Raw genomic sequence first — 13,121 nt, 5'->3', positions numbered from 1 at the left:
ATTGCTTCTTTCATGAAATCCTCCTTCCAATGATACAGGTTGGAGGTTACATAAGAGCATAATAGAATATCCAACGCGTTTTGTCAGATAGACTTCATCAGGGGTGTATCTTCATCAAAAATGTGTGTTCCTAAGGCAATGTTTCTAGACAATATTTTCCATCAAACAGGCCTCACGCAGTTGAAAGGGTGAGTATTGTTGCCTGATTGTGTCTACAAAAGGCATATGATACTTAGGACGTCACAATCATGAGAAAGGTTCACAGGAAAAACTCTGATTCATTCAACCATCTAGTGAAATGAGCATTGCATCCAAGTATCATGTGTGTCTATATATATATATATATATATATATATATAATATATATTTATATATATAGTAAACACAATCCCGGCACTCCACTGCAGACAATCCTTATTGTGGTGCCCTCACTGTAGAAACACATATACAAGCAGAGGTGCGGCACTCACAGACCTTTTGTAAATTAAACTCACAAACGCTGTATGCGGAAAAACCGAACACTTCTGTCATTGCTCTGGTCGCCGTCTGGAGACGGCCGTCGCCGCGCTACAACGCACATGCGCATTGGGGCCCGTGCGCAGCCGCAGTTAAGACACGTTTGCACGGCCGCTGAAAAAAAAGCAGCGTGTGAACGGACATTTGCAGGGCGGGTGTCTGACGTACAATTCCGGGACCTGACAGGCTGTAATGTTCACAGCGGTTGAGTAAGTTCTGGGCAACTCAGAAACTGCACAAAACACTTTTTTAGTGCACGGTTGCACTTGCGATATCACACTTGCAAAGCAAAATACACTCCCCTATAGGCGGCGACTATCTGATCGCAGCACTGCAAAAAATAGCTAGCGAGCGATCAGGTCTGAATTATTCCGACCCGTTCGCACTCTGCTTTTTTTTTGTACCCGTGCGAACGGGTCTGAACTGCGGCTGCGTGTGGGCCCCAATGCGCATGTGCGTTGTTGCGCGTCGACACCGTCGCCAGACAGCGACCAGAGCATCAACAGAAGTGTTCACAGTGGCGAATGCTAAAAGATTGAAATGTAGAAGACGGATCTGGGTGTCAATTGACCGTTTTTGGGGAGTGGTGAGGCGAACGCAGGCGTGTCAAGGCATTTACAGGGCGGGTGTCTGACGTCAATTCCGGGACCTGACAGGCTGAAGTGATCGCAGAAGTCAGAAGCTACTCAGAAACTGCGCAAAATGTTTTTTCATAGCTCGGTTTCACAAGCGATCGCACCCTTGCTATGCAAAAAAACCCTCCCCCATGGGCGGCGTCTATCTGATCGCATGGGCAGCAAAAGTTGCAGCGTGCGATCAACTCGGAATGACTCCCCATGTGCACTGCAGGGGGGGCAGATATAACATGTGCAGATAGAGTTAGATTTGTGTGGGGTGTGTTCAAACTGAAATCTAAATTGCAGTGTAAAAATAAAGCAGCCAGTATTGCACAGAAACAATATAACCTACCCAAATCTAACTCTCTCTGCACGTGTTATATCTGCCCCCGCGCAGTGAACATGGGGCCTAATTGAGACCTGATCGCTGCTGTGCACTTTCGCACAGCAGCCGATCAGGTCTGAAGTGCGCATGCGTCGACACCACATTGTGCCGGTGCATGCCAGATAGCCGACGGCCGTCTCAGCCCTGCAATCACCTCTGCCTGTCAATCAGCTGGGTGGGAGGGGACGGGCCGACGGCGTTTGGCTGCCATTTTAGGGGCGCGGTCTGGGCAACGCAGGTGTGCCCGGACCGCGCGGGGGCGGGCAGTGGCAGCTGCATGACGTCACATGCAGCTGCTGCGACACGGAGAGCGACAAGTAGCTCCCTGCCAGCGCGCAGGAGCTGCGCTGGTAGGGAGCTACTCTTCAAGTACAAAAGCATCGCTGCTGTGCGATGCGTTTGTACTTGTGCGACGGGGTAGGGCCTGACATACGGTGCAGACTAGCCCTGTGCTGGGCGTCCCCCCGCATGTCAGGGAAGCTGATCGTAGATGTGCTAAATTTAACACATCTACGATGATTTTGCCCATTAGCTAACAAATTTGCGGCTGCAATCAGGTCTGAATTACCCCCAATGTTCTAATAGATACTTTCCTGAAAATCCACTTTTAAGACACCGGTGTCCTGTGGTTTTCTAATCAGAAGAACATCACTATTCAGATATCCTGTATGTACTGTAGATTCCCATAATAAGATTATTTTGATTATATCATTATCTACAAAGTGTTTTTTCATTCTTATAACAGTTCCAGAACCATGAAGAAATCAATTAAATTATTTCAGAAATGAACATAGTCTAAGACGATTTGTGTAGAATATGGAAGATCCTATACATTTTGTATCAACTTTAGGCAAGAAACAGCATTCTTTTTTCCAGAGAAAAAAAACCAGTGTATTTGCATAGTTCTTTATGATGTATTCATTTCTGTTCTAACTGTAAACTAGGATTTTGGATCACAGCAGAGCTTTATTTTACAAGGGATGCGGCAAAAATTGCTGTATAGTAAAATACAGTCAGTATAGACTTTTTATTCACTAACTGTAGATTTACACATATCATTGAGAGGGGTCTCTAAGGCATACTTACCTACTTTGTGGCTCGTCCTTCCGGGAAGGAGCAGCCAGGTCACACAAGAGGGGGCGTGAGGAGGAGGTACAGGGGCATGGTGATGTGTTTGCAATATGCCCCAAACCGTCCACACCTCGTGGGTTTAGTTAGTGGTGAGGAGGGTGGTTGTGCTGTGGAGGTTGGTGAGTAGTTGGTTTAGTGAGGCATTTTGTTAGAAATTTCTGAGTGTAGTATTGTGTTTGAAAGTAGTCTTGTCATTCTTGTAGTCTTGTTTTTTTGGGGTTTGTCTCATTTTTTGTCCTAGTTTTTTTTTATTTATAGTCCCTTGTCAGTGTGTGTGTGTGTGTGTGTGTGTGTGTGTGTGTGTGTGTGTGTGTGTGTGTGTGTGTGTGTGTGTGTGTGTTGTGCAGTGGTAGTGGAGGAGTGTGTTTTTGTCTAATTATTTTTCTGTGTTAATTGTTTAACCACACAATTATGTCTGACTCAGAGGTGGGTGAGGTGGCTGAGGTGAGTGAGGTGGAGGGTGTGAGTGAGGGGGAGGAGGTTGGTCAGGTGGAGGAGGTGAGTGAGAGTGAGCTTAGTGAGGGGGAGGAGGTGGATGAGGTTGCAGCAGCAGCCTCAAGTGAAAGTGATAGTGACAGTCAGACAGGTCCGCAGCCATGCACCACTACTAAGACTGGGCGGAATGTAAAGTTTAGTTATGCTGAAAATGTGGCATTGGTGCGGGAGCTGAGGAAGTATCAGCGGCAGCTATTTGAGCCTGAGTCCGCCAAGGTGCCAACACAGAAGAAGATGGTTTTGTGGACAAAAGTTGTTGCTGCTGTAAATAGTGAGGGGGTGGTCAAGCGGACGGAGGACACGTGCCGCAAACGGTACTATGACATAAAGCACCGTGTCAAGTCCAAAATGGCCAAGGAGGCGAAGTCGGCTCGCAAAACCGGGGGTGGACAGCCCTTTATTGCCAGATATCTGGACTATGAGGAGCCCATGCAGAGTTTAATACCTACTGAAGTAGTGTCAGCAACCCATGTCCGGGATTCCGATCGACCCAGGAAGGATGGTGAGCATGTGTTTTATTCTTAACATTCTATTACATTAGTTAGGTATTACTGTTTTTTGTAAATGTATGTCATGTGACGTTGCACATTACTACCATCTTCAAGTGCGCGTCATAAAATACATAGGCCCTCATTCCGAGTTGTTCGCTCGCAAGCTGCTTTTAGCAGCATTGCACACGCTAAGCAGCCGCCTACTGGGAGTGAATCTTAGCTTATCAAAATTGCGAACGAAGGTTCTCAAAATTGCGAATAGAAATTTCTTTGCAGTTTCTGAGTAGCTCGAGACTTACTCTTCCAGTGCGATCAGTTCAGTGCTTGTCGTTCCTGGTTTGACGTCACAAACACACCCAGCGTTCACCCAGACACTCCTCCGTTTCTCCAGCCACTCCCGCGTTTTTCACAGAAACGGTAGCATTTCTTCACACGCTCCCATAAAACGGCCAGTTTCTGACCCAGAAACACCCACTTCCTGTCAATCACATTACGAACACCAGAACGAAGAAAAAACCTCGTAATGCCGTGAGTAAAATACCAAACTTCTTAGCAAATTTACTTGGCGCAGTCGCAGTGCGAACATTGCGCATGCGCAGTTAGCGGAAAATCGCTGCGATGCGAAGAAAATTACCGAGCGAACAACTCGGAATGACCACCATAGTTTTTGATAATGTTTAAACAAAAGCCAATGTAACATAGTACTTTATTGTATGTCATGTTGTATTTTCACATTACATTTTCCATGTGTATTTTTGACTTGGTGTGTCATTGAATTGTACAGCAGTAATTTTGTCCTTTACCACATTTTTTTTTTTTATTTAATTTTAAAAGTTATCCATGTGCAATGTTCACAAAACAGTGGTTGACATGTTAGAGGCTGGAGTAGTGCAAAGTCACTTTGAAACCAGTTACATGTGTAATTTAATTAGTACAGAATGTAATCATGTTTAAGACAAACCCACTATTTGTTGGTTCAGTTTGAGGCTGTATTTGTACCCTGACACAACACTGCTGACTTAGTTACATTACTATTATGATGGTTATGATTTGTAATCAATGATTTACTTATTTATTTGCTGTTATTGTGCTAGTGTGTGTTTGTAGTGACACATCACAGAGCATTTTCTACATTACATCTTTCATTAATTACATTAGATAAGAAAAGCAAGATGTGTGTGATTTGGCTTGTTAGTGTATGTATTTGTAATTGTGTCCTATGTTTGTGTCCTGTACATTATTTCCTGTGTTGCACTTTCCATAGTGCATATGGCTATAGTGTTTGGTTGCAATTTTTGGTGTTTTTTTAGGAAGTTTTTTTTGGAATAAAACCAATACAATTTTTTTAGATGTAATGTTTATCAACATAATGGTTTGATTTATCAACAATAGCATTATTAAAAAAATTTTTTTATTTTTTTCATGATTTACAGTGTTGAAATAAAGCTCTACTGCTCATCCTGCAGTCAGTCCCATGACATCTGATGATGATGATGACGCTGCGGAAGCAGGTAAAGTGTCCATTGTAGTACAGGTTATGTTTGTAAAGGTATGGCCATACCAATCTTTCACTTTAAATAATAGGTCCCTCAATAGAAGTCTTGAGCAGCAGAAGGCGGCCTCCTGAACCACACAAAAAAAGTACACATGTGCCAACAAAGAAAGGCAGGTCTGATGGCCACTCCCAAACACAGCAGGCTACCCCACCGCGAACATTGTCTGCAGTTTCTTTGGTACCACCACTCCAAATTTTGGACACACCTCCAAGATGCAAACCACACTCCCCTCATCTTGATTGTGAGTAAGAATCTGTAACAAAAAAAAAATATTAGTCATCTCGTAATAATCCATTTAATTATACTCAAACTCGACAACCAGCAAAATCATCCCTACTTACCAAAGTCACAAAAACATCAAATTGAACCCAAGCCAAATTGCCTTGTCTACATCCAGTAAAGATATGTATGTCCACTTCAGCCATACAGTAGCAGATTGTCTGTAAGATGCTGCAACATAAACACATGTGTAAGCTTCTCAAATAGTAAGGTTGTAATCCTCAGTTTAACATGTGTGTTTTATCTAACATTGCCACCAACATGCAAAAACATTACTATGTTTTTGGTTTAGACACTAAAAGGTAACACATTATGCTTAAAAATGTGTTTTTATGGTGGAGTATGTCTGATCTACCATACAACTCATGTGCTTGCTTTCACAATGAAGTAACCAGACATATTTGCCACAAACAGGCATATGTATGTAATTAAGTTATGAGTGATGATGTTGCTATGCAGGATATCTGAAATCACCATTCTAATGCATGTGTTCCAGGTTTATTGCTTTTGAGTAATTTTATAAACATATGGATAACTAATGTCAAAATGTTTTTTCCCCAGACTCTAGTACTGGTACCAGCATCCCTACGCAACACCAGCAACACAGTGACATGGAGGAGACAATCATTTTACAAATGCAGCCAGCAGTTGAAGGAAACAGCCCCCCAGCACCTGTGAGTACACCACCACAACAAAACACACCACCACCACAACACAGCCCAACAACACCAGTAGCACAAGGCCCTGATCAAGTGTTTTGGGACAGTTGGGCTACAGTGCAGGCCACTAATCAGGATTGCCTGCGTAGGCAGACCCAAAATTTTTCAAGCCTACCATCTCACCTCAGAAGAATCAGCAGAAATATCAGGCGCCAAAATGAACCAACCACGAGAATTGCCATGGAAATCATGCATGCAGACATTACATGTCATGGGCAACTTACAACACATAATGGAAGAACAGCACAGACAACAGCAAAACTACATCAACATTTTAGAAAACAATCAAATGGTAAATGAATCTATCACCAGAATTTTAGAAAATCAAAATGCTGCAACACGTGAACTCAATGCCACCCTCACTAACCTCAATGAAACACTCAGAATCCAGCACCAACAGCAACCAAGCAGCAGTTCTGGTACGACTACTCCAATTATATTGCCTGTGTCCTCACCAACGAGGCGCTCTACCAGAGCACGCCAACACAACAGTGGTAAAGACAAAGGCCAGTCCAAGCAGCCACCCAAAAAAACATAAATCATATAGATCACAAATTCTGTTATGAGAAGAAAACAAACACAGTTAGTAAGTGTATGATTGTCTGAATATATATACCACTTAGCACCTTGTAAATTTATTCAACATCATTAATTAGAAATGTTACAAACAACAAAAGGACTTTTTTCCTAACAATTATTATTGAATATCTTTGTATTTTTTTGGAGGAGGAGAATGTTCTTTGAGCTGCACATTGATCTTAGCATGCAGAAATAAGACCACTATATTTGATTAACTAATGAATAGTTCTTGATTCCAATCACTCTTATATCCTGCAGCCAGACTAATTGGCAGCCATGCAGAATGTCTTCAGCATACAGAAATAAGACCACTATTTTTGATTAACTAATGAATAATTCTTGATTCCAATCACTCTCATATCCTGCAGCCAGACTAATTGGCAGCCATGCAGATTAATCCATGACCAATACAACTTACAATGTGAATTTTAACTCTTTAACATTTCTTCTATAGACAACATTACAATAATAACACTATTGTGTTAGAAAAGAGTGTCCTAATGTGTTGTAAACAAATTGAGATCATTATTTTGCCAAATTATTGACATTCTTGTTCTGCCATGTTTGTGTGTGGTAAAAAGGAGTAATCGGATTCTAAAACATGAGGCAAAGAAATGGTAAATTTGAAAACAAAAAAAAAATGTGTGTGTAATAATGGAATATGTGGAAAACTGTGTATTGACTTCAAAATCTGCAAGTTTACTCCAGCAAACATAACAAAATAAATTATTTTGGATGAGACTAAGTTTGTGTCCCTTAAATCCAATGGAACACCACACATAGGGACACATGTATTCCTCAAGGATAATATATTAAATGTGGGGAAGTGTTACACTAGGACGTAACACATATTCATAAAGTAAATAACATAATCAATTCTTATCACGATTATGTTTTTTTTTACAAATTTACATTTTAATTTTATTAATGCTTATCCAGACTTCATACGTGTGACTCATAATCTGATGTTTTGACAATTTAAAAAAACACAATACACATGCTGCATTTGATTTGCATATAGAAAGGGTATGTTTGTATGTCTAAAGGAGACAGACACATTCTGAGTAATGTTTTTTAAAATATAAATTATCTAAATAGATTTAGGCTTAGACAACAAATGACAGAAGCAAAACATACTTGCCTTAAAAATAACTATTTATGAGGTCTTGCCTTACCTGCCTCCCTACATCTGTACTCCAAGTGTCGCCAGATGTCTCTAATTCCTCTACTTGCTGGCTGCTTTTTTCATCCTCCTTGTCCTCATCAACATGTGGCAGATCTTGTTGCAAACACATGTTATGGAGAAAGCAGCAGCAGAACACAATCTGAGTCACCTTCAAGGGACTATACAACAAAAGCCCACCAGAGTTATCCAGACACAGAAAACCTAGATTTCAGCACCCCAAAACATCTTTCTATCACATTCTGCGTGGACTTATGTGCATTATTGTAATTGTGTTCAGCAGGGGAATCAGGTCTGGACAATGGAGTTAGAAGCCAAGAGAAACAGCCATATCCTCCATCACCTGATAGACAGATATAGTAACGTGTTTCATGTTAAGATACAGCAACACATAAGTAACACAGTGTATTTTTGCATAGTATACAAAGTCCTACACTTATCAAATTACATACCCAGCAGCCATCCATCTGGCATTTGTCCATCCTCAAACTTATCAAAGAGGGATGACTGACTGAGGATGAAGGAGTCATGGCAGCCCCCAGGGTAACCAGCAACAACACTCATTATTTTTAGATTTGCATCACAAACCACCTGCACATTTGTGGAGTGGTCTAGATGACGATTAGTATATATGTGCTGCCTGCCCCTAGGTGGTCTCAGCTGGATGTGTGTGCAATCTATGGCTCCCAGCATATTGGGCATGCCAGCAAGCTCATAGAAAGCTACCCTGACGGCATGCCACTGAGACTCCTGGGTAGGGAAGCAGATTGAGGCATCGATGTGGGACTGCAAAACATCCAACACCTGTGTGTATATTTGAGACAAAAATGTTAATGTAATTTAATGACATAACATCATCACTGGCCACTGAGAGTAATTATAACAACAAAGAAACAGATGAGGTTGTTAGGTATATGTCACCTGTGTTAGTATTCTGGAAAAGGTGGGCTGTGAGATTCCTATGACATCCCCAGACACGGCCTGAAAGCTCCCAGTAGCCATAAAGTGCAACACAGCCAGGAGTTTGTGCAGGCCTGAGACAGGGCGAGAGCATGCTGTCTCAGGGTCTAGGCCCAGTTTGACAAGGTCATACAGACGGAAAATGTTGTTACGATTTAGATGGAACATCTGTATGACCCTGTCATCGGACAATGCGTTCAAGTTTAAACGCCCCCTAAAAAAACGAGGCCTGCACAGCCTCCACAGAACCTGAACAACCTGCTGACCATGTTCAGTTTCTTGGCCCAGGTTACTTACAGGCTGATGTCTGAGGAATCCCACAGCACACAAAATATTACTGCACCATACTCTAGCAGCCATTTCTGAGTGTAGATTGTTTGATATGGGCCTAAGATCCTTTTATAGGCATCCTAATTCAGGTGTGATTGATTTTTGAGTTGCAACACATGTAAACACGCCTGAAAAAAGCAGGTCTATTTTTTGCTGCTTTTTTTAATGAATCACAAAAAAAACCGACCGCAATTGAGCATTCAGAGACTAACACCCAAATACGAATGAATAGTAAATTCCCATGTTGTATGAACAAACAGCCTCGGTTGACCGATGGTCTATTCATTCGTATTTCTGAACTTTGCCATGAAAACCATTATGAATAGCCCCAACACTGCCGAGATTTGTGCTTAGTAAATTCCCATGTTGCCACTTAGAAAAAAAAACACAAATCGGACAAACTTGGAATTTTAGTAAATATACCCCAGAGACGTTCTACTCAAATCACCTATTCGGTTCCAGTACAGGTACTATCTTGGTTCTAGTCCAATCACCTGTCCGGTACCAGACTGGTCACTAACCTGGTTCTATTCCTGTCATCTATCCGGTTCCAGTCCAGTCATTAACCTGGTTCCAGACCAGACGCATATCCGGCTCCAGTCCAGTTACTTATCAGGTCCCTGGACCTAGCTGAACTAGCAATGCCTCCTGCCTTCCGTACAGCATTGACCTAATCAGCAACCGCCCCTGAGCCTCCCTGGATGGAACCAGATGCTTGCCTGCTCTCTATAGTATGAACAGGGAGATGGCACCTAGGCCCTGCACCCTAACATGGTAGCTGCTCTTCTGAATGTCAAGATAGGGGAGGCAGCCACTGAATCCAATGCCCCGGCACCCTGGGGAGTGCCCTATCTCCCCTGCTGGACCTACGTTGCTTGTCAGCCGGCTCCACCTGTGTGTCCGCGTACATGTGCGCCCCTGCCCGTGATTAGCTGGAGCTGTGTTTACAGCTGGTGAGGACACATGTGGACCACCTGCGGCCATAACTGAGGACCCGACCGGAGCCCCAGCCACAGACACAGGAATGACCTGAGCTGAAGGGAGGCCTGTCTGTGTCAAGGAAACTGGGGAAGGGGGGTTGTATGCAGGGTTTTAGCAAGGGTGGCTCCAGTGGAGCGCGAACTCCAGGCACCGGCAAAGTTTACGTGCCAGAGCAGGAAGAGGAGCAGCAGATGGGAGGGACAGAGGGGGATGAGGTAGGGAACAGTGCAGATCACAGGCGACAGCAGGAGATACTCCTGCACAGGCTGGAGCTCTGCTTGTCCTCTTTATATGGCTTACTGTGTGCTTCTAGCTGTGCACCAGGGTTACATCTGTCCTGCAGCACCACTATCTGCTTCCGCTGCTGCAGCTTCTCTCTCTGTCCAGCCCAGCTGCTGCAGCACCTCTCTCTGTCCCAATTGCTGCATAATCCCTCTCTCTGCACCAGCTTTTGCAATATCGCTCTTTTTTTCTGGAAGCTGCAGCACATGTCTCTACTTCAGATGCTGCAGCACCTCTCTCTGCCCTAGCTGCTGCAGCACCTCTCTCTGCCCAGGCAGATCCCGCACCTCTCTCTGCCACAACTGCTGCTGCAGCACCTCACTCTGCCTCTCAGGCAGCTGCAACACCTCTCTCTGCCCTTCAAGCTGCTGGAAATTCTTTGGCATTATTTTCATTGAGGCACAGTGGGATTATCAGGTCTGGGATGGCAGTTCTAGGGAATTATTTTAATTGAGGCATTGGGGTAATATCAAGTCGGTGGTGGTGGCAGTTTTGGTGCATTAATTTCTTTGAGAGTTTTTGGGGGAGGGTTCAGATTTGTGGGCATTGTTTTAATTGAGGCATTGGAGGATTATCAGATTTTGGTGGGGGGGCAGTTTTGGGGCATTATTTTCATTAAGAGATTTGGGGGTTATCAGGTCTGTGGGAGGTCACATTTGGGGCATTATTTTCATTAAGGGATTGGGGGGTTGTGAGGTCAAGTCAGTTGGGTAAATAGTTAAATACAGCTACTTCCATAGTGGCTTTACTGTGGTCTAACGTGTTTAAGGGGCTCTAACATGGCATAACATGTATAAGGGGCTTTACCATGGTGTAACATGTATAAGGGTCTCTATCATGGTGTAATATGTATAAGTGGCTCTACTGTGGCGTAATGTGTATAAGTGGCTCTACTGTGGAGTGACATGTATAAGCGGCTCTAATGTGGCGTAACGTGTATAGGTGACTCTACTGTGTGGCATAATGTGTATAAGCAGCTCTACTTTGTGGTGCAACCTATATAAGGGGCAGAGATGGCATTGATTTGGGGCCCCCCTTCCTCAAACAATCCCCCATCCCAGTCAGTAAGTTTATGTACTTCTTATACACATCATACCATACAATAGTTCCCCTTATACATAATGCGCACAGTTGTAGTGCCGCTTACACACATAATACCAACAGTTGTAGTGTCATGTACACAGAATACCCATAGTAGTAGTGCTGCTTACACACAATGCCCACAGTAGTTGTGCCCCTTACACACATAATGTCCACAGTAGTAATGCTGTTTACACACATAATGCACACAGTAGTTGTGCCCCCACACATAGTGACCATAGTGCTCCTTACACACACATAATGCCCACAGCAGTTGTGCCCCTCACACATATAATGTCCACAGTAGTTGTGCCGCTTACACATACATTTATGTCCACAGTAATTGTGCCGCTTATATGCATAATGCCCACAGTAGTAGTGTTGCTTACACACATAATGCCCACAGTAGTAGTGCCACTTACATATATAACGCCCACAGTAGTAGTGCCACTTACACATATAATGTCATAGTGGTAGTGCTCCTTACACATATAATTACCACTGGTTGTGTTGCATAAACATAAAATGCCCACAGTAGTAGTGCCCCTTACACAAATAATGCCCACAGTGGTTGTGCCGCTTACACATATAATGTCCACAGTGGTTGTGCCCCTTACACATATAATGCAAACAGTGGTTGTTCACCTTACACATATAATGTCCACAGTGGATGTGCCACTTACCACATATAATGCCCACAGTGGATGTGCCTGTCACACGCCATAGGCGGCGTTCACCGTGCTTACCCCTGCGTGCCTGCTGGTCTGTGTTGCAGCCTCCGCCTTCGTTGGTCCACGGGCTCCGGCGCCTGGCTGGCGCAGCTCCCGGCGGTTCTCCAGGGCAGGGGCGCCACCATGACACCTGGCATCACGTGGGCGGGGAGCAGGTGACGTCATCAGACTGTTCCGCCAATCCAGCGGAGGCGGGAGATTCAAAGGCAGACGCCGGGCAGCACCTCGGCGCTTGAGTATCGTCTTTTCCCCTGAAGTGGATGCCAGTGCTTCTGTCCTCGGTGGATCTCTCTGCAGCATACCCCAGTGTCTCCGGCATTTCCAGGTGTCAGTTGTTGCACAGCTTCCAGCGTTCCCAGCCACTGCTGGGTTCCACTGCGCTCTAGTCATCAGTGCTTCTTGGAGTCAGCGTGGGCTGCAGGTTAAACGTCGCTCGCAAGTTATACAAGTCCTCAGTGTCTTTAACCCTCGCTCTCAAGTTATACAAGTTCTCGGTGTCTTTAACCCTCGCTCTCCAGTTATACAAATCCTCAGTGTCTTTAACCACCGCTCTCAAGTTCTTCAAATCATCAGTGTCTTTAACCACCGCTCAAAAGTTCTTCAAATCCTCAGTGTCTTTAACCACCGCTCTCAAGTTCTTCAAATCATCAGTGTCTTAACCACTGCTCTCAAGTTCTTCAAATCATCAGTGCCTATAACCACCGCTCTCAAGTTCTTCAAATTATCAGAGTCTTAACCACCGCTCTCAAGTTCTTCAGATCATCAGTGTCTTTTAACCACCGCTCTCAAGTTCTTCAGTCACCAGT

The sequence above is a fragment of the Pseudophryne corroboree genome, chromosome 2, assembly GCF_028390025.1.
Source record: "Pseudophryne corroboree isolate aPseCor3 chromosome 2, aPseCor3.hap2, whole genome shotgun sequence".
Lineage (NCBI taxonomy): Eukaryota > Metazoa > Chordata > Amphibia > Anura > Myobatrachidae > Pseudophryne > Pseudophryne corroboree.
The sequence above is the reverse complement of the archived record's forward strand: the minus strand, read 5'-3'. Positions refer to the sequence as shown.